Genomic DNA, 11,573 nt, shown 5'->3' with positions numbered 1-11,573 from the left:
AGAGCTTTAAAATTCAAGTTTTAATTAATTTTGACAGTTCAATTCTGCTAAAATCAACATGTTGGCCAGTCTTATGATTTGCATTCCAAACTCTTGGAAGGAATATAATAAGCTAATGTTATTTATTTTAAGTCCTTAAAAAGTTTTAATGTTGTAAAGTATAGTAAGAAACCCCTGAATTCTTAAACCACCAGTATTTGACTCATCTTTCCTGTTTTTTTTTTTCTTTTTTCTTTTTTTCGGAGCTGGGGACCGAACCCAGGGCCTTGCGCTTGCTAGGCAAGCGCTCTACCACTGAGCTAAATCCCCAACCCCATCTTTCCTGTTTTTATTCAAGGAAGTAAATTGTTGATTTTTTTCTTCACATTGATTTACTGGAAGCAGGGATTGAACGTGTTGTCCAACAGTGCACATGGGGAAGGCAAATGACTTGCAGAAGTAAGCTCTATCTATCTACCACATAGGTTTCAAGGCTCAAACTCAGGTCAGTGGGTTTAGCAGTCAGGACCTTTACTGGCTGAGCTATCTCATGAACCCTCAAGTAAGTAAAGGTTCTTAGCAAGTCTAGTGAAGGTTCAGGGTCACAAATTAGAAGCCCCACACTCTTTGGTTTTTGTCCCCATATATCAATAATGCTTGACTATTCATAGCTTTGTAAATGTGGGGGCCGTAAAGACCCCTAATAGTTGCCATATTCAAAGCTAAAAAGATCTGACTTCAAAAGGCTTCTAACTTTTTCAGAAGTATGCATGGGAATTTCAAGAAAGATCAGGAATGTAAATAAGTTCCAGTCTAGGAAGGTGTCTCGATAGGAAAAGTGCTTTCTGTGCAGTCATGAGAACCTGAGTTTGATCCCGACTGTAGAGAGTGTGATGCAGTTGGTGTGCACTTGTAAACTCATAGGAAAGGCAGAGACAGATTACAAAGGAAGATTACGGGGCCTTTTTTGGTCAATCATTCTTCTGAATAGATAAGCTCCAGGTTCAATGAGACACTCTATCTTTAAACGTAATTCCTCAGTTAAAGCCACCCCAATGTCAACATTGTCTAGCCTACATTCACACATGCACACACACACACACACACACACACACACACACACATACACACACGAGTTAAAATGGATAGCCCACACTCAGGCAACATATTTCAAGGTCTAACATTCATTTCTCCATTGAAAGAACTCTTGGCTGTTCACTCAATAACCGCCATTGAGTCCCATCAATAAGCAACCCTCATTATTCTTCTAAGAAATTTAATGTCAGCTTTTCTCAAAGAATGTCCTGTAAATCAGTAGCTCTGTAGGGCTTAACTGGTGGTTAGGTGACATATGAAATAAATTGAAAAGCACTGAATTAGAATGTGGTCACTAACCAAAAAGTTCCCAAAACTACTAGAAAAAGAAAACCATGATACCTCAAGAATTACCAAGGAAGAAACACAACGTTCAGGACTTCCAAGACTTACTTGACTACTGACTCACTCTCATTTGTAGGACAGGTGAGAATATTGCTCCACAGAAGACACTTTGGAAAATGATAAAGTGGGCTTCAGCCGGAGAAGCAGGGAAGCGAAGTGCAGATCTTCACCTCTCCCTTCGCTCTTCCAAATCCAATCCCCCAGTCTCATTCCCAGCTTGGCAGCATTTGCTCATGTAGGATGTCATACAGGTGAGGGAGGGTACAAGATAGAATGAGGCCTGTCATTGGACGAGAAGGAAGGATGGGTGGGAGAAAAGTTTGAGGGAAGAGGAGGAGACTGGAATGGAGGAGACTAGAAGAGGAAGCCACGGAGAGAACATGGAGGCTGACGTTAAGTTTCCCCTCTGTGTATTTACAGGTTGTTATGAATGTTCTTAAGGGATGGATGTGTATAGGACTTTGTATGTTTAGGTGGGCAATTATATCTTATCAAATGGATCAGAGGTCATTGTGTTGTGTGTTGTTTCATGTGCAGATTTAAGTGTAAGAGAGTGTACAGCGGCTAGAGACACTGGGCTCCATGGAGTTGGGATGTGTTTCTGCCAAGATATCTAGCAGATATCTTGGGACACTGTGGTGTTGGACATAGCAGGGTAAAAGAAACCATTTTTTTTAAATAATTTTATAACAACATGCTCAGTTTTGGTCTCTTTTGCTCCTATCTCTAGTATGTTGAACTGATCTCCCTTTCCTAACGCCCCCCCCACTCACTACTTTATCTCAGCCCCAATTCTAACAGGTATTCCCTGGGAACCCACAGGCCACTTCAGTTGGGAACTCAGGTAGGCTAACTGCAGATCTTCCTATCTCACAACATTCCTCCAAATCCAGTCCCCTAGTGTCATCCTCTGCTATAGCCTGCTTTCACTCTCTATCCCTATTCCCAAGGGACTAAGCAGAACCTGGTGGAACACCCTGCTTTCCTCCATCCCCTCAGCCCCAACTCCCTTTCAACTCATCCCTAAGTGCTAGCTCCCAATACCTAGAAACACATTTAACCTTGAACTTCCAGTAGCCACACCTAACAGGACCAGGGAAAATTTTTCTACTAGGCAACATCTAGCCACCACATTCTCCTAAGAACTAGAAAAGGCAACAGAAACCAAGGAACAAAATACCCACTCAACAAAAACAAGACCACGTATCAGCCACTAGACTTAAAATCTTCCCAAACCCAGATGCCTAGATACAATAACAGCCAAGACAACACGTCTTCACTGGAGTCCAGCAACCATACACAGTAACTGCTGAGTATTGCAACATAGCTGAAACATGAGAAAAAAGGCCTTAAATAAAATAGGTATGTGGGGGTTGGGGATTTAGCTCAGTGGTAGAGCGCTTGCCTAGCAAGCGCAAGGCCCTGGGTTTGGTCCCCAGCTCCGAAAAAAAAAACAAAAAACAAAAGACAAAAATAGGTATGTGTTCCTAAATCTGTAAATACAACTGCACAATCCATACAATATTACTCTATATATGCTAGCATAGCCTCTGTACTGGCTGGTTTTGCATGTCAGCTTGACACAAGCTGGTGTTATCACAGAGATAGGAGCCTCCCTTGAGGAAATGCCTCCATGAGACCCAGCTGTAAGACATTTTCTCAATTAGTCATCAAGGGTGGGAGGGCCCATTGTGGGTGGTGCCATACCTGGGCTAGTAGTGTTGGGTTCTATTAGAAAGCAAGAAAGCCAGTAAGAAACATCCCTCCATGGCCTCTGCACCAGTTCCTGCTTCCTGACCTGCTTGAGTTCCAGTCCTGACTTCCTTTGGTGATGAACAGCAGTGTGGAAGTGTAAGCTGAATAAACCCTTTCCTCCCCAACTTGCTTCTTGGCCGTGATGTTTGTGCAGGAATAGAAACCCTGACTAAGACAGCCTCCCATCTTCCTGTTTCTCCTCCTTTGGTTCTAGACAATTTCACTTCTACTTTCATTTCATATATATATATATATATATATATATATATATATATATATATATATATATATATATATATATATATTCATGTCTTTAGGTATCTATGTAAAAATCTGGGACTCACAAATGAGAAAACATATTTGTTTTTCCGAGGCCCCTTTATTTTGATTAATTCAATTATCTCCAATTGCATCCACTTTCCTGCAAAAGACATAATTTTACTTTTCTTTGCAACTGGGAAAAATTCCACTGAGAACATACCCCACCCTTTCCTTACCCATTCTGCAGCTGGGCACCTACACTGGTTCTATAACTTGGCTATTGTGAATGGCACTGGGATAAACGTTGATGTGCAAATGTCTGTGGTATGTTGACTTGAACCAGAAGTATTATAATAGACCATACTGTACAGGTAAAGATCTACTTTTTGGAGAAACGACCACACTGATTTCCATAGAGGCTGATACAGTTTACACCCCCAGCAGCAGTGCACACACCACACCAGTACTTACTGTTGCTTGCTTTCTTCATGGCTACGATTTTGACAGCTGTAAGGTAAAAATCTCAATGTAGTCCTGATGGGTAGTAAGGTTGACCATTTTCTCATCTTCACTGGCCATTCCCAGTCCATCTGTTGTGAACTGTGTTCATTTTAAGCCCATTTTATTGACTGAGTTTCTTATTTTCTTGTTGTTTAGTTTTTTTAAGTTCTTTTTCTGCTCTAGATATTCATCTATTAATCCTCTGTCATATGTAGAACTTTCAGAGGAGCTTCCATATAGTCCCAGGTCTAGAAGTCGATAAAGTAGGCATACAAACCAAACCACTAGTGGTAATAAACTATAAATTTATTTTAAAACAATGTTAGTCCATATACAATCTCCTACTTATTAAATATGATAGCTGTGCTTGTTTGCTTTTATATAAAGAATTAAATCTCAGCTGAGTATTTCATACTGCAGAATGCTCTTTAATATTTTCCAGGGTTGATCAGCATCTTTAATAATTATCAATGCTGAGAGTGTGGCTTTGTGCAAATACATAGTAAAAAAAACAGAAGTGTATTTAAGGCCATTGTAAAAATAGTTGAAAATTCTGTCTTAATTCCAAGCCAAATGTATTTTTTATAAAATTCAAGTCAGCAACTCAAACAGCACTTATTTAAATCAAATATTTCAACATAACATAATCCAAGAATTACTAATTTGAAACTTACATGATGAGGAGTGACAGTAGGAAAATATTGAAGGTTTTTCTTTCCATAATTAAACCATTATTTTTAAGATCTGAGAATTTTTATACACATGAGTGCACATACACACACACATACACACACACACACACACACACACACACACACACACACAAATACCTCCATTCACAGCATACAATAGGGTTGATTCTGAGCCAAGGTATTAGCATTATGTAAGGGGAAGCCATGCTCTGTGCAAAGTGTTCATGATAGGTCTTCTCAACCAAGACTATTGTTAAGTCATGTGACATAACATAGGTGTTACCAGAAACACATTGGATTCATTATGTGTTGGATTTGGAATTGATTTTTGATCATTACACTCTCTGGATCTTTTAACTGTTGCCATATTGTTCACAAGCCCCAGATTAGGTTACAACACCTCATATAGTAACACAACCCATATTTTAAGACCTATACTCTGATCGAAGCACTGCTGTGGAAGCCTTCTATTTGGAGTCCCTTCAGCTAGATCAGTGGTTCTCAGACTGTGGGTTGCCACCCCTTTAGAGTCACATATCATATATTTACATTACAATTCATAACAGTAGCAAAATTACAGTTACAAAGTACCAATGAAAATAATTTTATGGTTGGTGGTCACCAACCGTGAGGAACTGAAATAAGGATCACAGTGTTAGGAAGGTTGAGAACCACTGCTCTTGACCTTTCCTGAGTTCGATCTCAATATAGAACCCAGAGTGACTCTAACACATATGTAAAGATTACTTCCCTTTCAACCCTGGCATTTTCCTTCATGTACCAGAAACACTTTATAACAGTAAGTCTTCATAATATTGTCAGACTGTGTATGATTTGTCTTCTATGCCCTCATAATTGTCTCTTTCAATTATTGCCCCTGCTTTCATCATACCACTTCAGACTCTTTACAATCTCTCAAATATGTCAACTATGCTCCCACCCTAGAGCTTCTATAATTGTACCTCCATATTTGGATCATCTCGTCTTAGCACATCTTTCTGTATGCTCGCACCCACGTGATATCTTACCCTTCAAATCTGTGTTCAAGTATATGGTCTACCTTCCCGATCACCACATTGAATACTACAATCTTGCTCTAGTCTTCTCCACATTGTGCCTGCTGTCTCTTCTCTGATCTATGGTTTTATTACTTTTTTATACTCAACTCGATTGTGTTATAACTTATTCACTTACTGTATTTATTGTGTTCTTCCCCTATAAATTTGGGTGTATGTAGTGTGATTTTCATCTGTGTGTGGGTGCATGTATGTCTTCGTGTGAGCATGTGGATGGTGGCCAGAGGTTAACCACACGTAGTTTCCAACAGGGTGGCCATTCGTCTTGTTTTTAGAGACAGGGGTCTCTCACGGTGACCTGGGTCTCACCTAATTAGGCCAAACTGGCTGGCCAGTGATCAAGGGAGATCTATCTATCTCTATCTCTCAGCACCAAGATTATAAGTGGATGCTACTATGCCTACCTTTTCACATGAATTCTAGGAATAATGATTAAAACAACAAAATTTGGAGTCTATCAAGATTTCTCAGTGGATAAAAATACTTGGTGACTAATTCTGATGATCTGAGTTTGATCTCTGGAACTAACAAATTAAAAAAAAACTGACTTGCAAAAATTTTCTCCTGAATTCTTCATGCATAGTATCACATACACACAGACATGCAAGTACATGCACACATGAGTGTGTACACACACACACACACACACACCAATAATAATAATAATAACGATGGTAGTGGTGATAATGATAGTGATAATTTTTTAATAAAACAATCAACTTTGTATACACAGACTGAATTTTGACTGTGGCTCTACCATTCGTTACCATCTCTCTGAGCAACTATTTCTGCATCTTGGAAGTAAGAATCATGGTATCTAATTCACAAAGTGTAGTGCTTTGCCTAACGATAAAAAGAGGCCATTATTACAGGAAGCAGAACTTCTGGAAGCAAGATATGGGATGTGATGACCTGCCATGTAATTTGAGAGTACATTAATGTCATGTTAGACAACAGAAAATGGAGAAGAAAGCCGGCTTAAGCTCCCATACATAACTAAATGTGGAGCTTGTAAGCTATTTGGCAACAGCATATTAGGAAATTTAAAATGGATGAAATGTGACCATCTTCTACACAGTTGAATTGATGAGTAACACAGATAACAATCATTATAGCAGTTGACCACCCTGATGGTTTGAAAGTGAGGGTTTGGCTTTATAGAATGTATAAAATATGTCCATGTGTACTATAAAGCGTTTTGTAAAGAGTGCTTCAGAATCAGTCCCAAGGTCGTTCCAGTTGTCTCCAGTTCATGCATTCCAGAATGTCATCATTGACTTTGCACTTGACATTCTTCTCTGAGTCTGTTAAACTGTCCTTGGCAGCAAGGAGAGGCCATATGGTGCCCATCCATATGGATGGGCTGGCTGAATTTTAGAATCTTATTCCCTACTGATGCCCCTGTTGTGTGAATAGAATAACTTCTATTTAAGAGGGAAGATACACAATTCCAGACTTTCATAGTATGTCAGATAGAAAAGAGCAGAGACCTGAAGATGGGGTTTAAACAAAGAAGTTATGGCAGATGCCTCCAAAACACTGGTTCATATTTCATATGCATGTCTTCTGTGTGTCTGTCTGTCTGACTGACTGACTCTGTGTGTGTGTGTCTGTGTGTGTGTTTGTGTGTGTCTGTGTGTCTCCCCATCCCACCATTTTTTGAGCTATGGCTTCCTTTCTCAAGATTGCTTTATATGCACAAAGTGACTACTACAACTTCAGGATTTCCTCATTTTAAATTGAAGAACAGAAAAGATAAGGAACAAAGGACTCATGCCAGCTAATTTGTTAGCCCATATAAAAGAACAATATCCAAAGATTCACCTAATAACTTCTCTTTGAATTTCGTTAGATAGAATTTAGCAATTAATAATACTTCTCATCTCCCAGGCAGTCTGAGAAATCACATATATTTCAGCTAAGCATGTGCTGCCCCAATAAAATCAGAGTTCTCTATAAGGAAATAAGGAGATAATGGTTATTAAATAGTTTTCTAGCTGTCTCTTCTCCAGAAAGATTTTAAATTCTTCATTGGACAGAGGATTCAAAAAAGATGACTGTCATGCTTCCTAATGATTTTCCAGTTACCTTAACATTAACCTAGAAACTAAAATCCTTCTATTACTACCTGTTGAGTACCTATTTGATACTAATTAAAATATTCCATCCTTTATCGAGGCTTGTTATGACACAAGAAGTAAACAACTCCCAAGTCTAAGAAGTTCCTGAAATTTACAAGACTCACAGGTTCCCCTCTCCAAGGTTTATATGAGCAGTAGGAATGATAGGGAGAGACAACACTCCAGTTTGACTAACTGCCTGCAACCTACCTGCAAACAGCTCCAAAGATGCAGTTCTTTGTTTAAGTCATCACCCAAGCAAGGATGGAATTTTCTATGATGAAGCTGCTCTTCAGTCACCTATGCTCCAGTAAGTAACTCCTCATCCATATTCTTGTAAATAATGTCAATTAGCTTACTGGTTCACCAAATTGGACTCTATTGAAATTACTTTGGTCTGTCATTGGTTCCCTATCTGGAATAAGTAAAACATCTGTTCATCCTTTCCCAGGAAAGTCACAAACTCAAGGTGGCGCTGTCAAGAAGTTATTTCTAAGACATCCTACACATTGATGCCTACAGTACTACTGCTCTATATCACCCCTTGCTGATGAGATCTTCATTTGTATAACTGTTATCTCTCCCTGGGCATTGTGGGAAACATTTCACAGACCCTATCACTACAAGTCATCATTGTTGCAATGTCCCCTTGTGTGACCAAGGACCTTGACTGCCTCTTACACTCAACACAATACATGCTGTAAACTGGTGTTTGGGGAGTTATATTTGTTTTGTGCTTCAAAAACTCTTTAAGAATGCTTTGAGCACTCATTAGCTCTTTTGTGTCACCAGGGAGATATTTGGGTACATTTTACCCCTGCTAACAATTTCTAAGGATACCATTCCAATTTACTAAATGATCCCCCAGTTGCCTGGGTGAGTTATACAGTTTCAGAGAGTACCTTACTTACTCCCATGCAGTACTCCATCCACTCAGAAAAACTGGCTTCAAAAACCCATTATAAAATTCCTGTTGTTGCTAATTCTTTTCTCATACTACCTGAGGAATGTAAACATTTCAAAGGCAGCAATTTGTCCTAAAGGCCAGTGCCAAATGCTTGAGACAAAGCTATGAGACGTGTGAAGTACGCATTCATGGGAACTCACACCCCACCCAAAGGACATCTTTCTTTGTCTTTCATTTCTGCAATCTTGTTCTCTGAACACAACAGAACCCACACCAATTTCATGACAGACAAGCCCTTAATTTTTGGTCTGACTTCCTTTACTTCTGTGTGGAGATGGCTCTGTGGGGCTTTCAAGCTGCCAGATATAATCCATTTTGGCCACAGAGTCTTGAGAGGACAACTGCCACAGAATCCGTGCTGTCAGATGAAAAATCCATAGAATGCAAATGCAAAATCTTGCAGCGGTGATGAGCAGGGAGTTCTCCCTCCCCGGGATGGAAAGAGTACAACGTTGAAGCTGAAAAGACTAGGACAACAAATGACACAAGCCTCTGTGGACACAGCCTCAGCTGGTCATAAGGGATGACTCCCAAAAGCTCTGTGTCTTCACATCTCCCCTGTCACCCTCACTGACATATTTTCAGGAGAAAAAAAAAAAAAAGGCCAAACCACCCTTCATGAGGATATGCTGATTCAGACAGACAGCTAAGCCAGGGTGCCTTTGTTGAAAACACTCTCTGGAACGAAATGAGTTCCCCTGTGGTCTGCTGCCCTGGTGCTGTTAAACTGAAACTAGAGAATCTCGGAGTTGCTAAGAGATTGTCACACTGCTGCAGGAAGAATTTACACAATTGGCGCCCTCGGGCAAGCAGTGCTGAAACTGTCAATATTCAGGACTGTGTAATTTTTTCAGCTACTTCTTCATTCTGGTCTAAGTGGAGCACAGCCTGCTCTCCACACTTGCACAGTCAGCATCGACAGCATGGCCAGTTCTGAAGAAAGGCTGAGCCCAGGGCGACACTAGGAAGGAGGCAGACTGTCAGCACTAAAGCTGTGGACAGCTCCAGGGATAGATGGACCACACTTGGAAGGCTAGCCCAGACGATGCAGGAATGCAGAGAGAGCTCAAGATACTGTGAGTCACCACAGAAAAGGGGAGAGGGACTCATTGAGCACCCCAAAAGTGGGTTTGTAATGGAAAAACAGATCAGGACAGAAGCAAGGGCTAGGGTAGCTGCTACCCAGTTTGCTTTGCTGCTAATCAGAACTTACATCCAAAATCCCCAACTGAGGGGGCAAAAGGATCATCATATGACATCACATATTTTGCCATAGTTCAGCATCAGATTAAAAAACCATGTGACTCATTCAAGTACAGTAGTCTTTCAGCTGGCTTCCATATCTCTCCTCCCTTTTTATTTCCTTTCCTCCATTCTTCTGTTAAAATGACTCACTATGACTGGTGCCACACACCAGACATCCAAAGCCACAACTCAAATACGCGTGCCATCCAGGGTTAGGAGAGAGCAGAAAGTATGTCTTGGAAGGAAACCAGTGAGAAAAGGAAAAACAAAGAAGATATGCAGGGGCAGTGTGGAAGAGACGCCAGGTGAACTCAGGAGAGACAGGAAAGCAGGATAGCTACCTGACACCCTTCCGAGTCCCAGACAGACCTTGTGGTTATTCCTGCATGTGGCTTCTCCTGAACACTTAGAATCTATCCTGAAAGGTTTGACCCAACGAGTCTCCCATATTCTGCATATACCTCATTGCTGTAATGAGCCAGTTGTTCCACACTCTTTGCAGTGAAAGAACAAAGTGAACTGGGTCAGCAAGACGGCTCATTGGGTAAAAGTACTTGCTATACAAGCTTGACGGCAGGAGTTTGATCTCCGTAACCCATAGTGGAAGGAGAAAAAAATGACACCTAAAAGTTGTCCTCTAACTTCATACCAAGGCGCACACACACACACACACACACACATCTATACACACACACATATATGCACACACACATACACATCTATACACACACATATATGCACACACACATACACACACACATCTATACACACACACATATATGCACACACACATACACATCTATACACACACATGTATGCACACACACATACACATCTATACACACACATACATGCACACACACATACACATCTATACACACACACATATATGCACACACACATACACACACACATCTATACACACACACATACATGCACACACACATACACATCTATACACACACATGTATGCACACACACATATCTATACACACACACATATATGCACACACACATACACACACACATCTATACACACACATATATGCACACACACATACACATCTATACACACACATATATGCACACACATACACACACACATCTATACACACACACATATATGCACACACACATACACATCTATACACACACATGTATGCACACACATACACATCTATACACACACATATATGCACACACACATACACATCTATACATACACATGTATGCACACATGCACACACACATATACACACACATATATATGCACACATGCACACACACATTATACACACAATGATAGTATTTTTTACAAGAGCGAATATCATAAATACGCCCATGCACTCGTCCAGAACCAGAGAGCCATCCGAGATCAACTAGCGTCAGTTGGAGGAAAGCAGCCCATACAGGTCTCTCTATTTCACTCAAAGCCCTCACAATCTCTTGTGGTCTTGCTGGCCTACTGTGCCTTGGGCTTCCTCCTGAACCCCAATTAGACTGGCTTTCGATTTCTAGTCTTCCACTCTGCATAGTT

Source organism: Rattus norvegicus, chromosome 7, assembly GCF_036323735.1.
Source record: "Rattus norvegicus strain BN/NHsdMcwi chromosome 7, GRCr8, whole genome shotgun sequence".
NCBI classification, from domain to species: domain Eukaryota; kingdom Metazoa; phylum Chordata; class Mammalia; order Rodentia; family Muridae; genus Rattus; species Rattus norvegicus.
Note: the sequence above shows the minus strand (reverse complement) of the source record.